At 41.6% G+C, this 22,299-nt stretch overlaps 1 protein-coding gene across 3 annotated transcripts in view; it reads left to right on the top strand.

The window, feature by feature from the left end:
* The window catches only part of LOC101943306 (uncharacterized), a 146,538-nt gene that overhangs the window by 40,487 nt on the left and 83,752 nt on the right, over positions 1-22,299 (top strand). For 2 of the 3 annotated variants that reach the window (XM_065596489.1, XM_065596491.1), the window contains 3 exons: positions 191-11,872; positions 13,703-13,917; positions 15,101-15,211. The gene's annotated coding sequence lies outside the window, so the exon portion shown is untranslated. The remainder of the gene's footprint in view (positions 1-190; positions 11,873-13,702; positions 13,918-15,100; positions 15,212-22,299) is intronic. The other variant, XM_065596490.1, reaches the window with a different exon arrangement.

Genomic DNA, 22,299 nt, shown 5'->3' with positions numbered 1-22,299 from the left:
AGAAGTAATTTTGTTGACCCCTCCCTCCCGCCCCCATCTAAACCTTCTAAAATATGAATTTTTAGATTCTGTAATCAAAGGGAAATTACTTGGAAGCCTTAAAATAAAAAAATGTTATTTTTAGAATCTTTCTACAGTACTTGTTATGAAAAGAATCTAAACTGAGCAAAATGTATTTTTCCTTCCATAGCATGGATGAGCCTCAAGAGACTTTCTTCCTGTAAGACTGCCAAGCTCAGCATGATATTCTGAGATGCTGAGCAATTTTGATTTACATTTTGTAAGGATGTCTCCTCCAACTACTGGGAGATATACTGATGGATTAGTGAGTGATGAAAAGCTTTGCAGGAGGGAAGGACCTAATAAACAGAAAGTGAGCTAGGAGAGTATAATACTAATTATGGTTGACAGGTAAGCAATGAAAAGTCATGTGGAAAAACAACCCTTCCCTGTAGGATATCTTGAAGACCATCAGTCTTTGGAGATTCTCTTTGATTCCCATCCATCATCTGAGCAGCGATGATGGGCACGGATTTTTTTTACGCAAAATTTTGGACAAGGTGGAGGTGGAAGATGTGAGGGTGCCATCTCATCATGCTCCCTCCTCCACCTCTTCTGCTTTTGGGCCTGCTCCAGAAGGAGAAATGGTGGTTCTGTAACCTTTACAGATAATAGCATTAATTAGCACCTTTCAAAGCAAATAAAAGATAGTGAGCTACTTCTCCTGCTAAAATGAGTTGAAAATGAAAAACTGTATCTGACTGTGTTTCAGAACATACGTGCTTTTTTACAAGTTTTATAAAAAAACACAAGAAGGTGATATTTACACGGAAAACTGAGAAATTAATTTTTGCACTGATCTTTCACTTGTTTTAAAAATTTTGTAGTTAAACTGATAAATTCCAAAATAGAAAGTGAAAACCAAGGGCCTTCCACATCAGGTATCACTAATCAAGTAGTGTATTTTGTTGTTATTAATATTGATCTGTTGTATTACAGTAGCACTTAGAAGCCCTCTCTGAAGTCCAGGTGTAGGTGTAGGAGCATGTTGCAGGCAGAAGGGAGAGAAAGCAAATGTGGGAGGTGGCTGATGCTGGAGGAGAATCCTAGTACTTATGCCAGCTACAGGGATTCTCATTTGCTGAAGCTGTGGGGAAGTCCATTAGCAACCTGTAGGGGGTTCCATAAATTAGATTATCTCTCAGAGCTGTCTGCTTTAGGTGAGAGGCTACTCCATCTGCAGCAGCCCATAATATAATAGGTGTAAAGGTGGCATAAAAACCAATGTAGCCCCTTCCTGCCAGGGCTCTGAATTGATTCCCCTGGCCCAATGTGCCCATGTAAACAACCGTTTTAAACAATAAACTTACTCAAGTCTGACATCAGCTGATGAGAGTAGAATGTAAGATACAAAATACTAGAATTAAAAGCCCCCCTCCCCAAAAAAACAACCCTGAAGAACAGAAGTCCCAGTGAGTATTGCACAGATGCCTCTGCATCTTGGCCTTTTGAATATTTCTTTTGTAATGTTTATGTGGTACAATAAAGTTTTGCCATCATTGATGTAGGGCTTTATACCATCAATGAAAGTCAACAGCTTGAATTGCATCTACCTGGAAATGAATAGGAATTCAGTGCAGTTGTCTAAGAACTGGTGTAAGATGCTCATTGTGACTAACCGACAGGTTCATGTGAGTTTTCTTCATGAGCAGATTCTAGCAATAATCTAGTCTAGAGGTCACAAAGGTTTGGATAACTGTAGAAACATCCAAATCAGTGAAAAATAGTAAAAAATGCTTTACCTGAAGTAGGTGAAAGATATTTTTGACCCAAGCTTCCATCTGATATTTGAAGACTACACCAAAATCTAAAAGTGCCCCCAAATTTTGCCACTTAAAAAATGATGGATAAATTCCCCAGTGTGGAAGCATCCCTGATTTACCCTCAAGATATCTATTTTGAAAAAGTAGATTAATGTGGGTTTCAGTACTTCTCTAGTAACAAACATGCCAAGGATAATCAGTGGAAAATATTCTTATAGTTTTAAGTGAGAGTAGGATTTGACATCTTCTGCCCCAACAATGACCCTAAAATAAACTTTCCCAAAATCTCTTTGGGAGTGGTGGTAGCCTTATGTGTTATACTAATCTGTTTAACTGAATAACAATATAATCAATTATCTAAATATTAAAGGCTAACAGATTAAAAACATCTTCCTTTTGTGAACTCAACACATGAGCTTTATTGGGCAGAATATGTATTCCTACCCCTTGGTGGCTGCCAGCTGCATGGTATTCTTTTCAGCCAAATCTAAGGGAGAAGCACAGTCATAACATGGGGCACAACCTCTGCACCTGTCTAGCCCAGTGGGCTGAGGAAGCTTCTGAAGGCATGCACAGGTGAGAGAAAATTTAGGTTAGCAATGTCTCAAAATTGTCATTTGCCTATATTACTCACTGAATGCCATGTATTGTTGTCATATCATTTATTTAATTGTTGTAAATGGATGAAGGTACCTCCCATAAGCAGATAGATCTGGAAATGTTAATTTGCTGTTGAAAAAACAGTACTGTCCTTCCAACAGTCATATCTCAGTACGGTAATAACATTTTCAGGTTCTTCATTTTGTGCTATGCTTACACAGTACAATGTTAGATACCACATAAAAGTCTAAGATACTGTAGACAGGAGATGGTCAGGGACAGCTCCAGGCACCAGCGCACCAAGCACGTGCCTGGGGCGGCAAGCCGTGGGGGGGGGCAGTCAGGGAGCCTTCGGCGGCATGCCTGAAGGAGGTCCGCTGGTCCCGCGGATTCGGCAGCAATTCGGCGGTGGGTACACCGAATCTGTGGGACCGACGGACCTCCCGCAGGCATGCCGCCGAATCTGCATTACCAGCGGACTTCCGCAGGCGCGCTGCCGAAAGCCGCCTGACTGCCGTGCTTGGGGCGGCAAAATACATAGAGCTGCCCCTGGTGATGGTGTACTTTTGGGACTCCTCACAGTGATTTAAGAGTATATGGTAACAGACTGCTTCAAATTGTTACCCTTTGAGGAGAACTCTAGATTACAATTGGAATGTGTAAATGTGTAATACCAAATGTACATATGGTCTAAAGTAAAGATGGACTGAAGTGTTGGATGGCCATTGAATGACTGTCATAATACATTTGCTTCATCTCTAAAGTCGTTATCATATTGGGATATGACTTTTGCACGTCTGCATGTCCTAGTTGCAGCTGAGAGTATAAAATGACATGCTTAATATACCCTAATGAAGAGTGTACTTGTGATATTTCTGGCCCAGACAGAAACACAATTTTCTAAGCAGGACTATTCTCACAAGATTTCCAGCCCAAGTTTGCTTATTTGGATGGTTAAGAGAAAGAGTTATCATTGAGGGTGTAATTTGAAGACAGTGGGGTTGCACAGGTGGATATGAGGGTATAATTTGGATTGCAGAACCTTTATTTCACCTTCTGATGCTAGGCTGAGTCTGCAGATCTGTCAGTTATAAAGAAAAGCTCATCTTTTTACTTGTAAACTAAGCAGATTTACAGTGGAAATAACTGAGAGGAAATAAACAATTTGGACCCCATGATGCCTCTTGTAGAGTCATTTTTTCATGGTATAATTGCATTTGAAGGTCTGAACTGAAGGGAAACACCACACTTTTTTGAGGTTCACTCACAAGGTCACAAAATATGAGGATTTATGGTGCAACTAAAATGTTGGAGTGAGAATAAAAGGTGGACATCCATGTCCTTTATATTATGCTTTTCTCAAGATAATAGTTATCCTTTGTGGGTTATCTAGTTTTAGGCATGGTTTCCAAAACAAACACTATTTGCTCCTTAATTTGGAAATCCTTGTAATGCCGTAAAAAACTGAAATTCTTCCAGCAATTGTTAAGCAACAAGAAAAGGCCCAAATTACGGAATTCATTATGGGAATTTTCCAGAGTTAATGAGGAAATGTGAGGCTCTCAGTCTGCAGTTCTGATCCAGCTTGCGGGGGCCGAGGGGGGGCAGGGGTGTAGTGACACAATGACTAGGCACTGCTCCAGCAGGCCATTTCCTAATGAAAACAGTTATTATTATGCCATTAACATGATAAACAGCTTGCACCACACTAGTACAGAACCTGCAAAATCTAAGGAAAAGGAAGCAGCACTATCTTGAGTCACATCCCTCCTAAGGAAACTTTACCATCAGCGTGGGTCATAATAGTGTTATGCCCAAAATAGCTTGGACAATTAAAGTCTGCATCAGTGTCACTTTTTCCCCTTGAGTGTTTGCCACATAAAGTAAGGCATTTAAAATGTAAACTTTGGCATTGGAGTGCAGTGAGCTTTCATCTATTCTTGTTTTCTTTACCCTTGGCAAAGCTTTTGTCTTGGCTAGCTCACATCTACACTTAAATGTGGATTAATAGAGAAGAAAATCTGTAGGGAGACTATGGCAGAACTAGTAAGAAATAAGTAAAAAAGCCACTTTTCTTATGAAATACTAAGTGTAAAAAAAATCTTCCTGTTCATGCTTTAAACTCTTTTTATGGCTAATATGAAATTCCTATTCTAAAAGGATCAGATATCTGTTAAAAGTTCCCATGTCGTGTATACAGATAATGCTGTGGCTCATTTATAATAGCCTGCATTGCATTTTGAGTTTGACAGTTAAATATTCAACGATCTACCACATAGAATGTTTAGTTAGGAAAGGATAATTTTGCTTGACCATGTGACATGACATATTGGAAAGCAATGTTATCTTCTTAGCTCTGCAAACTTGTCTGTGATTCTAAAATCATCTCACCTTCCACGCATAGAACTCTCCTTGGCATCAGTGAGTATTCTTCCCATGTAGAGTGAGTTGGACATTTGAAAGTGGCATCCTCCATTTTCTGTCTTGAATACACAAGAAGGAACTTTAGAGATGATAGTGACTCTTGAGGGCTGCTCAAGAAATTGAATGATATAGTAGTGATATCCAGGAGCCAGTACAGTTTTGCCATCTGTCCCAACATTATTATACCATGACCATATGTCAGATAGATCTCACTGTAAATCAAGATGGTACAGCGAGGTGATGGAGTTATAAAGGACCCCTCTAAATAGGAGACATTAGTATTTTTTAGCTGTCAGGGGAAAAGTGTGGAATGAATGTTAAATAGCATTTTTCAGTTTAAAAATGTTTAGTTTTTAGCTTCCAGTTTTTCACTGAAAAACTGAACTTTTTTGGACCAAATGCAGACTTTCTGTAAAAATTTGTTTTGTTTGAAAAGTCATTTTCACTAAAAAAATGTTTTAATGAAAAAAAGAAAACCAGCTATAATAAATTGTTTTTCAGTGGAATAACAAAACTCCTTTTGTATGCACTTCCAGTTTCATATAGGGTAGCATAATTTTTTGCCAGTAAGAACAATTTCAACATGTCAAGTCAATATGACAGAAAGAAGAACTTAAGTTGGCCTTAAAATTTGCTGGATCTGAATTATTGGAAAGGAGGAATTAGGCCATGAGTTGACTGTCTCCTCTTCTTGTTCCATAGCTGAATAGGAGGAAGGAGGAGGCGTTTTAGCAGAAGAACACATGACCAGCCCATATCTCTCATGGCATGTGGGGAACCTATGGCAGTGCCTGTTACTTTCAGGTCATTTTGCTCATTTGTGACCACATTATGCCTGCAATTATTTTTTGTCACCACTCTCGAGAAAAATCTAGAGTTCTCTTTGTGGCCTTTGCCTTATTTCCTCATAAGGGAATAGGGTTAATGTTCTTTTCGATTGTGCCAACCAGTATTTCCCAATAAACTAAATTCAGAAAATGGATTGATTTTAAGATGTATTTATGAAATACATAAAATGAAGTAGGTTAGATTTTTTAAATCTACCACTGTCCTTATGGCAAAAACCAGTATTGCTAGCTTCTTTGTGAGTTCGGCAATGGTGGCCAGACTGAGTAGGCTGCTCCCGTGCAGAGCTCTCTGTTGGCTAAAAACCAAATCCCTGGTATAAGAAATCAATAAAGAAGAAATAGCATTTTTAAAAAAAGTTTTATGTAATTCTTTATTTAACGCCACAAAAAACAAACTAGTCTTAATATAACTTTTTCCTTAACTCACCCCACACAAAAAAAGCTCAGTGCAGAAGTGACAAGAGAAATTGTCACTTTGATATTGACCAAGGAGAAATTATACAAGTAATTGATGGTCATCACTCTAGAAACATGCTGGGCTCCAATGGATTTGAACTGAATTCAAAAATCTGTCAAACAAAACTCTTCCAATTGCTCCTTAAGGTGGGTGATTCTTCCAGAAATGACTCACAACACCACTCTTACAACCTTGGAAAAACAAAAAGATCTGGAAGACTGATAATCATACTGATCAATATCCCTTCTGAATCTAGACTGTGAAATAAGTACTTATTTACCAGTTGCTAAACCCATTATTCCCTGTAGAAGTCTGTCTGCACAAGGAATAAGCTAGGGAAATGGTACTTTTAAAAATCAAGTTAGCTAACATGATTTGAAACCCCCTTAGCATCTAATGATTTGGTTAACGTTACAATCATATTAGCTAGTCGTATTGTAACCCAGAAAGAAGCCTAATTTAAAAAGCACCTGATTTCCTTGTTGGTTCTTCATGTAGACCAGGGGTTCTCAAACTGGGGGTCATGACCCCACAGGGGGTTGCGAGATTATTATGTGGGAAGTTGTGAGCTGTTAGCCTCCACCCCAAACCCCGCTTTACTTCCAGCATTTATAATAGTGTTAAATATAAAACACGTGTTTTAATTTATAAATGGGGTCACACTCAGAGGCTTGCTGTGTGAAAGGGGGTCAACAATACAAAAGTTTGAGAACCACTGATAGACCCTTATGGAGTACTCCCAAACCCTCTCTGCCTTCCCTGATGTTAAATGTTGCTGCTTCCCTGTTTTCTGCATGTAAATAGCAGACTTTGAGTCCAGGTGGTGGCAGAGCAATAGTAGAAGGACAGAGGAATTCCAAAGTAGAAAAGGCAAGTACCAAAGGGGATAAAGGGGGGCAGATCCAGGAACAGAGGCTGGGCCATGAAGCAGGATGGGATTGGGAGATCTGGTCCTGGCTGGCAAAGGGTGAGGAATGGTCCTCTTTGTTCTCTGGGTTGTCACTGTTGTCATTTAAAGGTGTCTCCACTGAAGTTTCTGCAATGTCTAAAGCTCACACTATCCTGAAAGATGGAGTAGGTAGGGGAGGGATGCAGGTCTGCAAAAGAAAACTTACAATGATTACTACTGTTGTACAATGCCTGGATGGCTCATGTTTGGCATGGACTATCTGTATGTTCTGACAAAGGCTGCCTTTGTAAAGCCCCTCCATAGATTTGCTAGAGTTACTCTGCTTCTATTTATAGATGACTAAATGAGTGCTTGTCTGAATACTGAGCTCTGTGGAAGGCACATTCTGATCTGTCAATCCCAGCACATGCTCTCTGAGCCTGGACTTTGATGCACTGGAGTTGTCAGCAGACAGTGAGCTTTTTCTTGTGCAGAGGGAAAATCAAGTTTGCCATTGTATTTATCTAAGCTCCTGGCTCGGTGGCTACTACTCTTGCTATTTTTACTCAGCCATAGTCTGTCACCACTTTTCTGGGTGAACACCTGCATTTGATTATTTGCACACAAGGCCTCAGTTTACTGCATGTGTGTTGTCCACCCTCCTAAAACCCTCTAAGCTTATGCTAAGGGACACTGGAGGTTTTCTTTCCATGAACTGTTCCTAGAGATGGTAGAGATACTGCAGCTGTCCATTTTTCAGATCTTTGCATCTATGTTTGAAGTTCTTCACCTCTCTAAATGGATGGGATATTATGTGGACTTAATGAGAATGATGAGGGCTACCATGAGAGATGTCTGCTGACTGACCAATTGACAGTTTCCTCTCTTCATTCATGTTCATCAATGAGATATGGGCAAGGTGGGCCAGAGCCGTGTCTACAAACATACTTTGACTTAATTTACAGCAGGCTGCAGAAGGTCCACCAGGTCTATGCAACTCCCTCCCCTGTGGTTAATTTCTGTGCACAAAGAACTCAAAAGCTTCCCAGGGAACTTGGCAGCTTGTGTGCATGCACTCTATGAGCCCAATTTTCAATGCAACTGCTTACACACTAAGGCACTGATCCAACTCCCAGTGAAGCAAATGAAAAGGTTCCCATTCATTTCTCTGGCTCTTGGATCAGGCCCTGGGCTCATTTGACCATATGCCTTGTGCATACACAATGACTACCTAATTCACAACTGTATGTGTCCAAAAGTGGCCTTTGACAACTGAGCCCAATACTTCTAAATAGTAAAAGAGCAATCTGTAAGATTAGAGTACAAAACTTGTATTTTCCATTTTATTTAATTAAAGGAAATATAAATCTTCAGGAAACATCTGGCTTTCCAGAATTTGTAGGAAGCTCTTGGTTAACTCCCTCTGCATGCCTTCAGAAGAATCTGTTAGCTTGAAATAAATGTTGTATGTTAATAAAGCAATAAACATTATTAGGAAAATTATATTTAAAGATAATATTTACATTTTGTCAAGTGAAAAATATACCTGTTGTTTACTCATACCTCATTAGGAAAAGAGGTTACTAAATAAACATAATGATATTGAACCAGTAACTGTAAAAGTCTGTTCCTAAAATTACAGTAAAATAGCATAAAAAATGTCTGCATGGACTTACAAGTAAAAGCAATTAAAAAAAAATCCTTCAAGTTCTGTTCTATTCTACTGTGTGTTATTAGTGCAGGGACTAACTGTGAGGAGGGAAAACTGGAGGAGGGGATGCTGTAATTTTGAGTTACTTAGCCGTGTTGGCAAAACTGAGATTCTAAGCTCTATAGGAGCAGTCTGAGAAAATATTAGGTCTTTAGGTAAGAGAGTTCTCCAACAGCTGAACCAAAGAGAATTGGAGTATTCTGTAGATTCCCATAACTGATTTGGGTCAGACTGCAGGCAGAGCTCAGTTTTCAGACGTTTGCTGCCATCTAACGTCTAAATGTTTTACTGTTTGTTTCCACCTTTATAAATGTGAGTTTCATCAGACTGCTGAACTAGATCATTAGCGAAAGATGATTAGGGACAGATCAGAACACAGTCCCGCAGTTGATGCTGCATGGGTGGACAATAAACTGAATGGATCTCCATGCAAACTCAGGGGTTTGCTTGTTTCCAGATCAGGGGTAGGCTGCTTTGTTCTTCGTAGACTGAAATCTCAGGAAATCTGCAGATCCTGGCTGGTGTTTTTGATTTATTGCAAAGCAATAAGAATGAGAAACACTTTTTTGGTATAAACAGGATATTTGCTGAATACAAAATTCAAATGTAATTACTGGAAAAAGGCTTAAATGATAACTGAGTGTAAATAAGATTTGGAAACATCTAAATAGTCCTGTTGCCTAAAATAAAATATGAAATATGAAAAGATTAAAATTCACAAAAATATTTATAATTATGGCCAACTTTAGTGCTAAAAATACAATTGATGCTCACTCCACAAGTAAGAACATATCTGAAAATCACACAGCAGCAATTTTTAACTACTTCTCTAAACAGCTTAAAAATAAATATAAATAAATACAGAACAATACCATCGATTGACTCAGTGTATATTTGTCAGCTTTCATTTCCCTAATTTCAGGTACTTTATATTTTTTAAAGGAATATACAGTATTTCAAAATTTCTGTACATCTCCTTTGTAAATCCCATGAATATTAGTATTCCTGATATCCGATTGTCCTGAGCTTGAGCTGTGAAAAACAATTTAGTTATAAGATCTACACTAGCATTTTCAAAAATGCCTAAGTCCCACTTTCAAAATGACATAGGCACTTAGGAGCTCAAATTTTATTGAAAGTCAAAAATGGGTTCTGTTTCATGTTCTGTAAGCGAGTGCACTCTCATGGTTATAGACCTAACAGCCCCTGCTCTTCGCCAGCCTCTTTGTGTTCCCTGCTGCTTCTATCTCCTGGCCCATTCACCCACCCCCATGCTTCCCAGGTCCTACCTGTCCCTCTGCTCATCTTCAGTTCCTGCCCCTCTCCCCCTCTTGTTCCTATCTCCCATTTTCTGCCCCCTTCCATACCTGTCCTCCGTTTCCTGGCTCTGTTCCTGCTCCTAACTTCTCCCCAACCCTGGCTTCTAGTCTCCCCTGCCCATCTCCCTGCTCTGCTTCTTTTCCCCTTTCCTCCTTTCTGCATTCATCACCCCTCCAGATTCCAGTTGCACTATTTGCTCCTTATCCTCCTTGCTGCCTGGGCTCCATCAGGGGCTGAGAGCACAGGAGACAGTCTCCCCTCTCTCAGTTCTGGGACCACAGTAAATCCTGGCAACTAGGAGTAGGAATTGCAGGGAAAGTGCTGCTCAGTTCTGCATCCCCAGGATGGAGTACTCAGTCACTCTGTGGGAACATACATACACTCTGTGAGGGGATGGAGCATATTCAGTGCAGAAGGAATCTTTGGAGAATTTAGCTGCCATACTATAACTTGTCTCTATTGAGCATGTGTGAACTGAAATTTTCTAGACTTATAACTTAGCCAAATTTGGACAGCTTCTCATGGAAAGAGCAAAAAACATCCTTGACACCAGGGAAAATTCCCTGCCAAATTTCAAGTCCCTGCTCCAAAGCATACAAGTGTTAGCATTGCTCAATTGCATGGTTGTAGCAATTATTTTAACATGGGCAAAGCACTATATTTATGGCTAAACAGCTTTGCTGGAGCTTTTAAAAAAATCAGTGATGCAATATTTCCATCAGCCCCAGAAATGATTTCTATGGTGTGAATAACACTAGAAAACAAGGCCGTACAGTCAAACTCCCACATTCTCTAATTTTGAAATGGAAACTATATTCCCTTAACCTTTCCACGATCTTCAGAATTCTTCTAATAGAGCAGTCCCTTGCAAATCACTTCTGTTGATTTTGAGTCATTTCCGACTAGGCCCTGAGGACTGTCATTTATAAATATACTGGGACAGCACATATGTCACATCACATCAGTGGGTTTAGATCGTAAACAATTTGGGACAAGAACCTTCCTGTGAAGTGACTCACACTTTTGGGCACTCAAAAATGATTGCTAATCTCAATGTAAAAGAAGTATCATGGGGAAGGTTTTCTTAAGGGTCTCTATGATGGGTTTGTCTAAACTGCAAAGAAAAAAAACCCTGTGGCAGTTTCAGAGCCCAGATGTGAGTTTGGCTATGGCTCTAAAAATAGCAGTGTAAATGTTCTTGCTTGGGCTGGAGGTCAGGTTCTGAGACTCACCCTCCTTCCCAGGTTTCAGAGCTTGAGCAGAAACATCTGCACTATTATTTTTAGTGCCGTTATGTGAGTCCTGTTAGCCTGAGTCTGTGGACTCAGGCTCTGAGACTCTCTGCCACCGGTGGTTTTTTTGTTTTGTTTTGTTTGCAGTGCAGACATACCCTAAAGTCAGATTTTTCCCAGAAAAAGGACAGCCCCCACCCTTGTACCTGTGCAAACAGCTAGGCACAATTGTAATTCCTCTGCTCCTAAGAAAGCAGGACAGATCCCTCAAAGGGCACTCTGGGGTCCTAAGATGAAGTGGCTGTCTGGCCCCCACCCTGCCTCTGTATCAGCTAGCAGAAGATACTGCACCCCTGACGATTCATAGCCCTAGCATGTTCCAACTTCCTACTAGGGCAGCTCTGCACTGGCTGTTAAGTCTTCAAGGAGTCCATAATACAAAACAACTTTGCATGATGGTGAAATTTGTATAATAATGTTGTAACTCATGTCCTAGATGGAGGAAAAATAATGGGAATCATGAAAAATGATGGTTATGAAGCTAGAGCAGAGCGGCTGAGTGGCTAAGGTATCTAATCTCACTAAGTAAAAACTAATTTAAGTAAAATCCAATTTATCCTGATTACACTGTGGTATTAATGCAATTAACACTTTATTCAAGGTTATAGTACACTAATGTCTGTTTATGGTTAGACATTAATTGCTGTTAATATGGATCTTCAGTTCTGCAAATCAGCTAAAGCTTTTGTAGATTAATAATATATAATAATACACCATTTAAATACAAAATAGGGATCATATTAGTTTGCATTCATTTGTGAATACCAGTGAAGTTCTCTTTTGTAACATTCAAGGACTATTAACTTTAATTATTTTAAATTATTAAAAAAGCTTGAAGATAAACATAACATGTATAAACTTGGGTAGTCACAGGCAGGATATTTTACCGCAAATGTATCTGTAATATAATTTTGAATGAACAAATTGAGATCGTGCAAATTCTGAAGCTGAATCCAGTGCATAATTGAGAAGTGTTTGAATGCTGTGTTTTGGTTCTTTGCTGGATCCTGGCTTCCAATTGAGCTAGAACATACTGAGAGGAAGTAGAACTTAGTTATAATTATTATATCGGAATCCAAGCACATTAAACAATTATGCATTTCTGTTTGACACGTATATTGTGAATATTATGTTTCTGTTCCATCTGTTTACTTCAAAGATTTAGCTGTGTTTATTTTAATTTTATATATTTGCTTTTGATTTATAAACAGTAAAAAAATACCACAGGTTTTGAGCACCTTGCCAGTTGTTTAAAATTGCAAACAAAATACAGTTTAATCAGCTCACCCCATTTCCCTAGCAGCTGCCTATAATGAAAATGTAAAACCTCCACTCATCTTCAATTCTCCCCTAGCCTTCTTCAAAGGTCAGGTGAACCAAATGTGCCGTGCAGCATGTCCTGAAGGTTAATAAAGCTGGGCTACCCGGATGGAGAATGCACTGCTAGCAATTCCCTCTGTCATCCAGAGAAGACTCTAGCATCAGTGCTTCTGCCGATTGCAACTGTCTCTCCGGAGGAGAGAAATAGGCTCTTCCCGGGTCATTTTGGGCTTTATATGTCCATGTCAATGCCTTAAAATCCACCTGGAAGCTCACAGGTATCCAGTGCAATGTCTGATGCTCTTTATAGATGCCCTGCTAACCAAAGCAGCTGCTTTCTTCAACACTTCTAGCTTCTGAATTTAGTTATGATTCAGCCACTTGTAGAGCACATTGCAGTGTCTAACCAATGGCGCAGATGATGGAAGTAAGATCCATCTCCTAAGGATAAGGTTGCACGGCACCTGTCTAGGGGGATAATAATATTCCTTCTTGACTACTGCTTCTACCTGACCTAAATGCAGTGTATGGTTTGCCCAGACCCCCAACACTTGAGTTGCCAACAAATACTGAATTCCCTCAATTGTGGGGGTAGAGATAATTTCTGTCATTTCTTCTGGTTGTTTCTTCCAACCTACTAGTAGCAGTTATCATACCTAGCTCTATGTTAATCTCTTCCAATTCCCCAGCCACAGTATAGGGACCATGCTCCCTTGTGGGCAGAGAGAAGAAAAGTCATCCTTAAATCTGTTCCTGTGTTTCTTACAATGTAATCCATTGTGCCATCACTAGACCTACCATGAGTCTGGCAGTGGTATATGGAGGAATAATGAATATTAAAATTTTACAATGGATAATTGATTGGCAGCTGGGCCCTTCTTACTATTTCTCCTCCTGTGTCCCTTCACACCTCAGGTATCATGTTTTTTTTTATATCTATCTTATACTTTTCTCTTTTCTTTTCCCTTTCCCCCTTTTTCTTGTTTTTGCTGCCCTGGATTGTTCCCTCGCTCCCCAGATTGCAACCTGCTGCTCAGGCTGAGAGCGTGGAGGAGCATCCATTGTCAGCTCCGTGGGGTCAGGGCATGCACGAGTACAGCTGAACTGTTTGCTGTTAGAGCAGAGGTATGAAGCTTTGTCCAGGGTGTTGCTTCCTGAGCCTGTAATCTTCTGCACATGAGCTGTTTCCGTCATCACCCACATTAGGGGCCACCGCAGAAGAAGGGTGGCAAGGTGGGTTTCAAGAAACTGCCCAACACTTTAACTACAGCAGCATGTTTGCAGTGTAAAGTCAGAGTGGATCCAGACTCATGCAGCTTTCTCTATCCCCTCTGCTCTTCTATCTTTCCCTGGCCCTTGTCTCCACCCTTGAACTTGTCTGGCACCTTCCTTGGTGGGGAAACATTGAGGACACCATAAAGAGTGAAAGTTCTGAGTTATTGTTTTATATATTAATATACTGTAATATCCTAAGGGAGTCAGGTGCACAATTACTATTGAATTTTAATGGCAGTTTGGCACCTAATTCCCTTAGTCTCCTTTGAAAATACTACTAATAACATTTGAATCTAATTGTAGACCAGGCTCTCTGGGTTCCTATAGTTTCTGCCCCCTGCGGAGAGCTTCTTTTTCCATTGTACTCAGGCAAGTGCTTGTGCTGATTGGCAAGTGCTCATGGAACTCCTGTGAGGATGGAATAAAAGCTGGTTGCTGGTGTCCAGTACTGGAAATACAATGGAGGCAGGAATTCAGGGAGTTTGAAGTACAACAAGGGGGACCTGAGCTTGGAGAAGATGACAGAGAGGCAGGCCCTTAATCATGATTTCTCCTTAAAATCATCCAGAATCACATGACAAACTAGTCTCCCTGGCCATAGTGTCTGTGCAACCATTTGCAATAGGATACAGGTTTTGTCACTTGGTTTTGCAAGTACGAGCGTGACTGAGGAATGACCCAACTACATTTTTTTTTATCTTGTGGGAAGTATGTACGAGGAGGTGGTGTCTGAGAAAAGAGGTTGTTACAAGCAGTGGGCACTGGCAATGCTACAGTGATGTTATTGGGGAAGCTGTTAAATCAAGACGTTGACAGTCAGTGAGGTACAGAACTGTGAACTTTATCAGTTGTGTCTGTGGGGCATGAGGATTCACACTGCAATGACTGACCTGCCAGGGTCCTGTCCCAGGAGTCACTGGGCTAAGTCTCCAACCAGGATTGGTCTCTCAGGACTGTCTCTTTGGTTGTAACAATGTTCTGGGCAGGAATCGGTAAGGTATTTCCTACACTCATTTGAATGCTCTGAAACACGGGGGGAGGGGGGAGCTTTCGTTTAAAAGAGAGAGAAGTGCTGTGAAGATTTCAGACACTATTGTCTTACTGTGCAATGTAAAATGGTGTCTTTCTCTTTTGATTATAGTACAGATGATGGAAGCCAGAACATCTCCTTTGGCGCACTAGAGGGCACTGGAGTATTGAAGAAGGAAGGTGCTTTGTAACGGACATTCCAAAAAATAATGAATGTTTCCTGGTATGAAAAGGGGATTGGGCGGGGGGGGGGGGGGAGCAGAAGATGGCAGAACAATGACAATTCATTATCGTGCTTCTGAATCCTCCTTTATCTTGAGCATTAAAGTTTATATAGCCCTGAGAGCATCTGAATAAATATATGTTTAGGCATGCTCTTTAGTCCCCAAACTGAATCATCTGATTTTCCTTGTCAGATGTTTGCATTTTCCTTGAATACTTTTCATTGTAAGTATTAATAGGTTAGGCTTAACATACTATTGAACAAAACACCCACTGAGTTCCACCCACTCCTAATACTGGAATCCTGTGGAACTTGGTTTTTCAGCATCAGCACATCACTTAGCCTCTGCATCCACAATGTGAACCTAATTTAGGTCATTCTTTGTTTAGCACATGGAATTTTTTGTATAAGAGCAAACAGGTTTCATTGTCTTTATGCCTTCCCCACTCTGTATTCCCAACCATATCTTTCTGAGTTTATAGGGAAATGATATCCAGCTCTCTTCAGTTACAGAAAGAAAATAACAGCCCTCATTAGATGTCGTGACACTTCCCTGTTTCTAAAGGAATTACTCCTCTGCAGAACAGATAGCTCTTAAGGAGGCTAGTTTTAAGGAGGATGCTCAGAGGATTTTAGAAGATACAGCTCCACCATGCTCCAGGGCAGTGAGCATATTCAATGTTTGGAAATGGAAAGACTGATTTTAAAAGGAGAGGGCAACAGATATGATTGCAGTTCCCTGCATTTGCAGAGGCAGAACAAGTAACTGGCTATGTTATCACTTTCTCCTGGTCCTGTTTTCCTTCCCCCGCCCCACACCGTTCATTACATTTTAGTTTCTTTACACTTCCACTTCCTCCTCGCCGCTGCTTTTCTTCTACTTTTTAATATATTTTTACTCTGTTGACCTATAGGCCTGGGCGATGGGTATCATAGACTGGGGGAGGCTGTGCCTCCCCAACCAGCCAGGAGTGGCCCCAACCATGCTCTGCCTCCAGACCCTCTCCTGCCAGTTGCCCAGTCCCTATGTTGTGGTCCTAGCAAGGGCTCGGGCTGAGACTGGTGCTGGGGCCACACCACCCATCCTCTCGGCGCTCTGGGGCTGCGGATGCTGGGGCCGCACCACCCCACCTTCCTGGCGCTTCAGGGCTAGGGTGGGGCTGGGGCTGCACCACCCACCCTCCCTGGGCTGGGTGCACTAGCCTAGGGTGGGAGCCGGTGGCCATGGTGGGGGGGGCTGTGGGCTTCAGCGGTGTGTGTGTGTGTACAGAAGAGGCGGGCTTCAGGGCTAGCCTCCCCCAGCTGGCAGTTCATGTGCCTCCCATGCCTATAGGCCCTGCTCCATTTTTGTGCTTTATCTCTCTCCATTTCCCACTCTTGCCTAACTGCAAGTTCTACCTTATTTCTCGTTCCTCTCTTGTCCTGTCTGTGTTCTCTGTCTCTCCCTGCTTGTATTTCCAGGCCTTTTGTCTGTCTTTCCAGTCACTTCCTAAGGTCTCCTGTGCTTCACTTCCCACCAAAGACGACCTCCCACCCCAATCCCTTGCCAGGTCTTGTATTTTCCCCCCATTAACCCTCTCTAGGCTTCAGCATTCATCCTCTTCCACCTCTCCACTCTCCCTTCCCTTGTCTTCCCTTGGCCTGAAGCTTTTCACAGGCCTCCAAGTCCCCTTCCCACTGGGCAAGGAGCTACCATTGCTATAGCCCTCCTAGCATAGCTTTCATCTTAGCTTCTCTCAGCTGTAGCCGGAAGCAGGTATGACTTCCAGTTAGTAGCTGGATGGTGGCTGACAGCATGAAAGGTAGCTGCTGGGATGAGAGATGGCCAATGGTAATAATGCTTTGCAAAACTGAGGGAGGAAAGAGGTGAATGGCTTGTTGGGTGGCTAGATATCCTATAGTTTCACTGAAACTGGATCAAAACCTTGGTATCCACAAAACCAAGAAGGACACCACAGTGACTCCAAATTGGAACAATCCCAGTAAAGAGGGATGTCCCAGCATTCTGTTGCTCAGGTGGCAATCCAGTGTGGCAATCAATGATTTTACTGAACAGAAAGCTTTGCTAGCTTTGGACAGCAAAGAGTGACAAACAAATACAATTATTTATGACACAAACATTTTTAGTTCCCAGAACCTGGAATTAGAACCTAGAGAATTAAAGCATTCGTCTTTCATTTCTATAATCTATGGTCCCAATTCCCAACCATACCAGTCTGTGCACCAGCTTAAGGAAGTTGAATCAGACTTGCTTTAAACAGTGCAGACAAGCCCAAACAATGGTATAGTTGGGATTATAAATCATTCTCTGTCCTAGGTCTGTCCAAATTCTCAGCCAGAATTGAGTGTACAAGTTTAAACATAGTTCCTTGACTCCGGTCATGGATCAGTGTTTCTAGCAGTGAAAACTGACAGTAGAATTTGGGCTTTCTTAAAATTGGGTGGAAAAAGTTATATTAATATACAACTAAAGATAGAGCTGTTTCAAAATGTCTACAGTCAGCTTCTCCATTCATTTAAATCTTACTGGATATCGAGTGGGTTTTCCCAGGTTCACCCTCCTGACTAATCTCTTATTTTTGTTGCTGCATTAAACTGAAAAAAAGACATACCACTTCCCTAAATAAAAACTGCTCAGCTTGCAAAGACTAAACAAAGGCTGATTTCTTGCCGCGTACTGACTAATCAGTGAGAGGGGAGAAAGATGCCAGAGCTATTTTTGTGTTTGGAATCACAGACTCTAGCTTGTGATAACATTATGCTGGAATAACTCATTTATCACCCAGTCAAACTTGTTCAGTCTAAAAAAGGTTAATTAAAAATGCAGGACAAAGAGTTCCCTTTGTGAGGTAGTGATTCAGCAGCTGGAAAGTTTAGTAAAGTTTCTGTTCCCACACAAAATAAAACCACATTCAAAGGATGGCAAGCCAATAGGCTGCATATAGTATGGTACAGATGGAGAACTTTGCTTAGATATCATTCTGGTATGAAAGAAGTGATCTGTAAAGAAAGCACCGATGGCTCAGTTCGGATTGCTGCACAGAGGAATGAATAGATATAAGACACCCTGGGATGAGGTGTACAAACCCCCACACCGAAGAGGAAGGGGCTAAGGAGCCTCTGGGTCTAGGTAGCTCCACCCCAGCACACCTGAAATGCATGCACAAGCTGGAGGAGGAGCTTAAAAGGTGACCAGAGTAGCTCACTTGCAAGTAGCTAGTGGACGTAAATGGATCCATACTCTGAAGCTCTGCAAAAAGAGTACTATGAGAGGTCTAATTGCTGGGGCTTCTGCCTCTTGTTGGTCTACCCAACTTGCTGAGGGCAAAGGATGCTAGGCATTTGAAAGGTTGGAGACTTATTATTTGATTTATTTTGTTATGTCTTTGCTGTTTCCTGTTGTGTGGAGAGGCTGGTAGGAAGTGACCCAGGGTGCAGGACTCAGCTATGTACCATTGGGATGTGGCTTAAAATCTGCTGGAGAGGGTGTGCTAGGTATCCTCTACCCACCCCTGACAGGGATGGTGGTGAAAAGCCTATACCTGCTACTAGGCAGCCAGGAGTAGCAAGACCCTGATCAGGGAGTCCTGATTCTGGGAATTTGGCTTGGTGAAGTTTAACTAGCCTTTGTGCAATGCTTTGGATATGTCTATGCAATATTTTGGCTTGAGTCTCCCAGCCTGGACCAACAGACTCAGGCTAGCAGGGATCATACCAGTGCTCTAGAAATAGCTTTGTATGCAGCACTTTGAAGTTATGGCTTGAGCTGGAGCTCAGGTTCTGAAGCCCAAGGAGGACTAGTGTAAGCCCTGCTAGCTTGAATCTGTCCACTCAGGCTGGGAGGCTTGCTCCCAAATTCCAGAAAGGATGGAAACAACTTGTGACCCATCTGGAGGGCTGAGTCACAGAAGGGGGCAGACCACTGTAGGGCAGGGACAATCTGTCAACAGGTGGTGCCAAGATAGAAGAGTGCCTTCTGCTCCCTTGCCTGACGACTAGATGGCAGAGGTGGGGAGTGGACCCTTTCACACACACCCTTGCATCCCTGCATAGGCTACCTAATAATAATGTGGGTGGCAGCCTGGGGGAGATATAGTCTCCTCAGAGCTGCCACACCTGCTTCATGCCTGTGGGTGGGATGGGGCAGGAAATGGGTGGAGCCTTGTTTTTATCCTACCCCAAAATGCACTGGCCAAAGAGTCGGGTCAATGCTCTAGGGCATTTATGCTACACTAGGTATAGAGGTGCCTCAGCGCACTTCTCCATGGAGCAAGGGGAACCCAGGAGTAAAAATCTGCATCCTGGGCTGCTCTTCACATTTTTGCTCTGGGCTCATGGGAAAGCCCCACTTCACCCCCAAGGAGCTAAAAAAAAATCTGTGAACGCATGTTTCAAATTGAGTGATGCTAACATATGTGAAATATATGTACCTGTACCTGGGAGACAGTGTTTAAAGCTTCACAAAATAGAACAAGCTGATCTGATTGTGCCCAGTGTAATTCAACAGGGAAAATATGTTCACTTGATGTTGCTAGGTTACCAGCTTTATTTACAGATAGTTAGAAGTTTCCAGAGCAGAGACATTTGAGAAGCTTTGTGAGCAGAAAGTAAGAAGGGAGGGGGGAACATCCTAAGGTAGATTTTTTTTTTTTTTTTTTTTTAAACTACATTACACACTGAGGCCTAGTGTGAAAGAATTGGGAAGACAGTGAGAAGCAGTGCAACACAGAAGTAGAAGTGTCACACTAAGCAGTTCAGAGTTCAGAAGACATTGTTAGATAATGAGAGAGAAAGGGTGTGGGAGTGAGGCAAAGATAGTGTAAATACTGTATGTCGCTTTAATTGATTAGTAAAAGATTAAAACGTGTAACCAACTTTAGAAAGATTCAGCAGCCGGAAAAGGAGAATTGTAGAGATGAAGCACAAGAACACTACACAAATATGCCTGCTTAAGGCAGTGTGTAAACTGGTGTAGCTCCATTATAATCAATGCAGTTAAGCCAATTTACCTCAATTGAAGATTGGGCCCTTTGTCTTTTGCCTGGCATGTGCAAGAGGGAAGTGAAATCTGCAGAGAATGAGGGATGGAGACTAAGATCAGGCTTTTTCCCAGAGTGATGATGTAGGATCAGAAAATATGAGCAGAAGCCTCTTTTTGGAAGGGACCTAGAGAACTGACAAAGCTAACCCAGATAGGATTGAAGACGTGAATTAACACAGCCATTTGCTCCTATTATAGAGAAAGTAACGGGCAGACTAGAAGAATCCACATTTGGCATGTGTGTGCTGTGAGAGACTGGGATGAACTTCTCGATGAGGCTTGTTGGCTGACATTTCTCTTGCCTGGTCTCAACCTTAAAGTTGAATGTAGTGTTTATGTGGAAGATGTGAACAAAATCCACCTGGTCATATTGATATTATGCCAACTTCATACATATTTGCTTTCTGCTTAAAAAATGGCTTCCAGATTTATTTTTCTCTTGATTAATCTTAAACAACTCTTTTTTCAGATAAAGAAGTTACATCTGTATCTGCTCATATTTGGGCATGATTGTTCTGGGGGCACAGTGGACAGACTCCTCTCCCCACACAATGCCACACAACTTTGTGAGGTGCCACTTATAACCCCTAGTCAAGCCAGCTGACTCTGCGGGCCAGGCAATAGGCTACTCTGTAAAAATTGTGTCCTGGGCTAGTGAAACAGCTTGGCTGAAACAAAATTTGTCTCAATTTATGGAATGTGACTCCACCAAACACAGATCAGAAAATATAGTCCTACCAGGACAACACTGATGATTAAAGCTCCTAGAATCAGATTTTCAGAGCCACATACAAGACTTGGACACCTCATTCTTCTTTAATCCTTTAGGCAGTTTTGAAAATGGCAGCCTTAATACCTAAATATGTGAGAAATAGGGTTTTCTTTGCTTGTTTTCTATTGTTTCCCAAATGCATATGTAAACATACTTTGAGAAAAGAACAATGGTATAATCTTACAATACAGCAGTTGCATACAGTCAGTCTCAATTACTTCATCAGACCTACTATAATTGACTCTAAAATGTTTGCTTGTTCTAACTGGCGGCTAAACTGAGGCATTTGGGAATAGCACAAATGCTGAAATCGGAGTGCTAAAACCAATCCGAGTGTAGGAATCTGAATACTGCCTGGTTACTAACACGTCCCACACATTGTGAGTCAGATATTGGACTATGCCTCTGCAATGTGATTGGCTAGAACCATTCAATTTCAGTGTGATACAGTGCTGGAGAATGAGAGAGAGCCTATTCTGCTGATTTGTAGCTGGCATGAACTAACATCCATCATGTAAACATTTTGGACTCTCTTGCTTAAGAAGCTTGAGTTGTGCTGGAAAGTGGTAGTAGCTATAGAAGTTGGACCAAATTCTGCTCTGTTAACTCTGCAATTCCATCTGAAATAACTTCCTGACTTCACTAGAGTTCCCCTGGTGCATGCCAGTATAACTGAGAACAGAGTTTGGCTTAGTTCATTCAGAGGCACAGAGGAGTGGGAACAATTTTTAACAGGCAGAGCTGGTGCTGCATCTTTTAACAGGCCAGCTGGTGTGCAGTGTGAGCAAGGGCCATCACCTGACTGGACTTAGTGAAGGAATCATTGGATGACATTGTATGGCCTTCTGGTCTCTAAGTCTGAGCTTTCATCTAGAACCCCCCCTTTGGGGTGTCTAGAGCAGTAAAGGCACTAGCATTCTGAGGACTCAGGCCATCAAATCTTGGCTGTCTCCTGCAGAAGTGTACTGGGGCTTGATCTTGCAAGGTGCTCAGCACTCTGGTCATGAACCACCTGGTTAACTTGAAACATCTGTCTCATCCCACTTCAGTGGAAATATTCAAGTGCTTAAAGTCGATCGTGTGCTTCTATGTTTTACTGGTCTGGAGATAGACCGCCTTGCAAGATGAAACCCTACCTGGTGAAGGCACCTCTTGTGGCCTCTCCCCTCAGAGCACCCCTGCAGGGAAATCGGAACAAGCCTTTACTTTTTAGTCAGATATTTACATTAAAGAACCATAATTGTACAGCGGAACCAGATAAGGGTGCCACATTTT

This window comes from Chrysemys picta, chromosome 5, assembly GCF_011386835.1.
Source record: "Chrysemys picta bellii isolate R12L10 chromosome 5, ASM1138683v2, whole genome shotgun sequence".
NCBI lineage: Eukaryota > Metazoa > Chordata > Testudines > Emydidae > Chrysemys > Chrysemys picta.
The sequence above is the reverse complement of the archived record's forward strand: the minus strand, read 5'-3'. Positions and strand labels throughout refer to the sequence as shown.